This window comes from Oreochromis aureus, linkage group 3 (genome assembly GCF_013358895.1).
Source record: "Oreochromis aureus strain Israel breed Guangdong linkage group 3, ZZ_aureus, whole genome shotgun sequence".
Classification (NCBI taxonomy): Eukaryota; Metazoa; Chordata; class Actinopteri; order Cichliformes; family Cichlidae; genus Oreochromis; species Oreochromis aureus.
Genome location: NC_052944.1, coordinates 129,698,442 through 129,703,765, shown reverse-complemented (window position 1 = coordinate 129,703,765; position 5,324 = coordinate 129,698,442). Strand labels below are relative to the sequence as shown.

General features: G+C 41.2%; 1 long non-coding RNA gene across 1 annotated transcript; it reads right to left on the bottom strand.

The window, feature by feature from the left end:
* Positions 1-3,405: 3,405 nt before the first annotated feature.
* LOC120438093 lies at positions 3,406-4,736 on the bottom strand. The gene is made up of 2 exons (XR_005611663.1): positions 4,702-4,736; positions 3,406-3,573 (listed from the first exon to the last, which is right to left on the bottom strand). It is a non-coding gene; the product is annotated as an uncharacterized LOC120438093 (long non-coding RNA).
* Positions 4,737-5,324: the final 588 nt, after the last annotated feature.

Below are 5,324 nucleotides of genomic sequence, written 5' to 3'. Positions count from 1 at the left end.
AGGTGTGAGCGTCACAGCAGATGCCTTTGTGTCAAAGTAGCTGAAGATAAAACACAGAAAAACATGAAGGTGGTTTTCCTGGCCTGGGATTTTATAAAAATATTCTGCAGTACATCAAAAACGAAAGAAAACCATTAATCAACATATGAACGTTACCTCTGAAGTTACAGCGGTTTTATTAGAGACACGGCTAAGCGTTTTGCATTTTGCATAAAAAGTTTAAATTTGTTCAGTATTGAACGGCAGAAATTAGGTTTTCTTTTCGGAAGTATGTAAAACGAAAAAAAAAAAAAAAAAACAGCGGCCGACAGCACTGTAAACAACAGTAGAGTTGCGCGTAACAAGCAAGCAAATAATGCAGAAAACAGTACAGAGAGAGAGAGAGAGCTGTGCATGAAGTGTGATTTTATCGTGGGTGAAGCAAAACAGTAAAAGTCAGAGTGAATTCATGACGATGTTTACGTGAAGCGTAGTTTGGATCTTCTTTTGCTGCTGGTTCGGTCAATATTGTTTGGAGAGAGATAAAACTAACAGCTTTAGAATCAGCGCAAAAAGGGCGTAAACACAAAGCGCTACCCGCCGAAATATCAGAATCAGCGAGCTGTCGGCTTTCAGCACCGACCGTGTCCGTGCAGTTGTTGTGCCAGAAAGTGATTGCCGTCCGCGGGAACACGCGCAGACGCTTAAAGCTGCAGCGCCCGTCGGGTGAGAAAGGCAACGTCTCACTGATTCTGATCCGTGAGTCCGCGCTGTGTGTTTACATCCTTGTGCAGAATCCGTGTTCCTGCTCTCATTTACTGTCTTAGCTGTTTGGTGGTTGTTGAAATTTTGTGAGGTTTCACGTGAGATTCTGGCGTTTCGGGCAAAATAAATTTATGTTAAAAAATCGATTCAGGATTTTAATGAATCGATTTCACGTTATCCAAGCCAGAATCGATTTTAATCGATGAATCGATTATTAAAACCCACCCCTAGTGTGCAGTTCCTGCTTTAAATGCATCCAAAATCTAAGTGATAAGAGGCCAGAAATGTTTGAACTCGCTTATGAACCTACATCACTGAGGCGTCTCTCCTGCATGAAGTCCAGGTGCTGGTTTTCCAGTGTGTGCGTCTGATGGCCCAAAGCTGACTCAGAGCCGTAACACCATCCATGGCTGCAGTATGGAACAGATGTGGGTGTGTCCTCATCTCCCAGATGAGTCCAAATTATCATCAAACAGCCCTACAGACACAAAAACGTGAAAATATAAACAACCAGACTATCAGCAGTGATTTAAGTACTTTAAGACCTCTGTGAAAATCATTTACAGTATATATCACAGAGCATACAGAGAAAAGTACTAAACTGAATCAATTTCAGCTTTCGTTTCTCATGATGTATATTGTATTAATAATTAAACTTCAGTATCTGTGTCTTTACCACACATTTGCCACACAGGTGTAGATACTATAGGTTCAGTGAATGCTCACTGATTAGAATATACTGGACATTCAAAGCTAAGATTCAGCGCACTGTGTTAGAGGCTGGGATTTGATGAATTCATCACATATACAACCTTTGATCATCATTTATGTCCAGTTGAGAATGAATCTGTGCTCTCACATATTAAATGAACTGAAATCAGTAGTGTGATCTCCAGTCTTGATATAAGGAATGAGAGAACTGACAGCTGTTATTTTAATCAGCCTGTCTCAGTTGTTTTAACTCTAAGTACCATAGAGTAATGTGGTAACATTTGGACTGACGAGTTTACTGTCAGCATTTTAATCGCTAGTTTAAAGGCTGTAGGTTGCAGCCATTGCTCTAACACTGTATAAATGTAACAGGGCTCAGTGCTGGTTCTAACAGTCTGAGCTGCTTCCAGCTTTATTTGTGAAGAGCACAGCAGCTTACAAAACACGTAGCTAGCTCGTACAGCTGCGACGTAAAACTTTCATTAGCTAAGATGACCTTAAAATAACGGGGCTACGTGCGGTGATGCTAGCTTTAGCCATGTTAGCACCTTACCTTCAACAGGTGGTCAGACTGTGTAGACAGGCACTCGGTCAGAGGTTGGCTCTCCGTTTCGCTGCAGGGTCCCTTCATTCTTCACATATCCGTGTCGAGCTGAGCGTAAATTCCGACGCTGAACGGCCTTTGTACAAGCACACACGCCGTAGCAGGGCGAAGCTATGAGCTAGAAAAATCCAGGCTGGCAGACAGCCTGTGTCTGACCAACCAATCAGAGAGCTCCTTACATCTTACATCTGGCTAATTTGAATAGCCTCCAGCAAAAGTAGTTAATCGAAGAGCTAATCCAGGAGCTAATCCAGCAGCTAATCCCAGAGCAAACAGGAAAGGGAAATGGATTTTGAACTGCAGTTTATTAAATTGCAGGTGGAAAAAGGATTTTGAACTGCAGTTTATTAAATTGCAAGTGGAAAAAGGATTTTGAACTGCAGTTTATTAAATTGCAAGTGGAAAAAGGATTTTGAACTGCAGTTTATTAAATTGCAGGTGGAAAAAGGATTTTGAACTGCAGTTTATTAAATTGCAGGTGGAAAAAGGATTTTGAACTGCAGTTTATTAAATTGCAATTGGAAAAAGGATTTTGAACTGCAGTTTATTAAAGTGCAATTGGAAAAAGGATTTTGAAATGCAATTGGAAAAAGGATTTTGAAATGCAATTGGAAAAAGGATTTTGAAATGCAGTTTATTAAAGTGCAATTGGAAAAAGGATTTTGAAATGCAATTGGAAAAAGGATTTTGAAATGCAGTTTATTAAATTGGAATTCAAAAATGAATTTACAATTGCAAAATTTATTCTACAATTCATTATTAAAGCACAGAAATTTTTATTTCGATGCTTGGCGGGTCTTGTGGTCCTCCATAGTGCTGTGCGTGTGTGTCGAAATAAAGGATGTTGTTTGTGGATGAGTGTGGAAGCAGGTGATCAAGCAGAGAAAGAAAGAAAAAGAAAGAAGGAAACCAAGGACAAGGGTGAGCAGCATAAAAACAAGAGGGGAAAAGAGAGAAGAAAAAAACGAGAAGGAAAAAAACCCGGAAACATTCCAATTAAACCACTGACGGAGAGTGACGGAGTTAATTCTGCTATGAAATCACACTTAAGATGTGATTTGATACTAGTAAGTTAAACAGATGTTAATGCAAATTAGTGTGAGTGGATGGGGAAAGGGTGTAGCGGATTCTTATCTGGTGTGAAGTTAATACAGACACGGAGCTGTCCGTCCACGCACAGCCGGTCCACAGCGATGACAGCGCTGGAGCCCTTCTGGATGAAGCTGCGTCGGATTGGGAAGAGGACCCTGCATCGTTCGAAGATCTCTTTGGGAACTGATCATTCACGCTGAAGTCCGTTCCTTTTAATTCCCTGCCGCAGCTTTTCACATGTTCCTTTTGTTTGTAGTGGCTGAATTTGGCCACGATAGGACGTGGTCTCCCGGCCGCAGCCCGAATGGGGCCGAGGCGATGCACCCTATCGAAGACGATGTTCTTCACCGTGTCCTCCGGCAGCTTCAGGTGGGTTTTGATGAAGCTTTTTACCGTGGTCTCCGCGTCCTCTCCAGCGGCTTCTGGAATACCAGAAAATACCAGATTATCACGTATGCTACGGGCTTGTAGATCTAGAACTGTTTCTTTTATTTTTTTTTCTCTATTTAGCTGGGTAACATTGTCTGTGAGACATTTCACCGACTCTCTTAGCGTGGCATTTTCAGCAGCGAGCGTTTCCACCTGCTGCTGGCTGAACTCCAGGGACTCTCGCAAGGATTTAAATTCCCAGTGAAGAATCTCCACCAAGGCCAGCCTTGTAGTGATGGGATTTCCGGCTCTTTTTAGAGAACCGGCTCTTTCGGTTCGGCTCACTAAAAGGAGCCGGCTCTTTCGGATCCAAACCAACTCTTCAGGTTGTTTTGTTGCTTTAATTAATTTATTATTAACAATAATATAAAATTATGCACAAAAGAAATTACTAATGTAAAAAAAAGTGGTTTTATTTATATATAAATATATGCGGTGGCCCCTAGAGAGAAAACACGTACAAACTCCAAAGCACATGTCTAGCATGAACTGAACTTCCAAAATAGAGCTACTTAGATCACTTAAATTACACAATTGTTGTTTGTGTATTTATACACAAGCACTCATATATAATCAAATAATTTTCAAAAAATGTTCATTTACCTGTTACTACCACACACCAAATCTGGTCGTTGGTACTTGCTGGCTTGTGTAGCCACTAGGTAACAAAAGCTCAACACTGCGCCTAGCATCCTGGAGCACTTCTGTTGTCTTTTGTATGTGTTTTGGAGTTTTTACGTGCTACTGAGTTTTTACGTGTTTTAGAGTTTGTACGTGCTTCGGGGTTTGTACTTGATTTGGAGTTTGTACGTGTTTTGGAGTTTTTACGTGCTTTGTCTCTGGGAGTCACTGTAAATATACTTTTATTTATTCACTCCACATAAAATGTAATAAATAAATCATATAATACAAAAACCAACTAGTCACAGTTCAACTATCTAAATTTTCAGCTTTTTCCTTTTACAAATTTAAACACTGCAAACCACAACACAATTAAATATAAATTAAAAAATGAAAAACAAAAAGAACATGCATATTCTCTGTCATATGGGCCTGCATGAATAAACTTTCTGACTCCTTTATCATCTGCAACTGAAAATAGTTGTGGATGATTACTATACCTTTCTAATGTGACGTTGTTGTCCCTGGCACTCTTTCTCTGTCTCTCCCTCCCGCTCTGTTCCTCTGCTACTGAGTGTAATTACCGCCCCTCCCCCCAGCGCAAAGCACAAGGCTCGCATGCAGAGGGAAGCGGAAAAAAGGGCGAGAGAGAGGGTGAGAGAAAGAAAAAAAACCCACGGCTCGCGATAAGGAGCCGGCTCGCGTCGTTCACTTCAAAGATCCGGCTCTAAGAGCCATTTCGTTCGCGAACGACCCATCACTACAGCCTTGCATCGAAACTGGACAATTGTTGGTCGATTGACTCCAGTATGTTGACAATATCTTTGCCTGCTGGCGATGTTGTGCCGGGGGAATCTGCCGGGCGAAGTCTTTTCGACGACGGCATGTCAGGTTTGGCCGGGGAAGCTGCACTCAGGGCCTTCTTCATCACGAAATCCTGGAAGCACTGATCAATATAATCTTGGAGAGCCTCTAAACCCTCCCCGTTGTTCTCCAGGGTGTTGGAGATGATTTAGACAAATGTTGTTAGTTATAAGACAATTGATAAGTGTATTTGGTAATACTGAATCTTAAAGGAATTTGTTCAAATCTAAACTACCATTTGCTTTAATTTTCCGCTAAA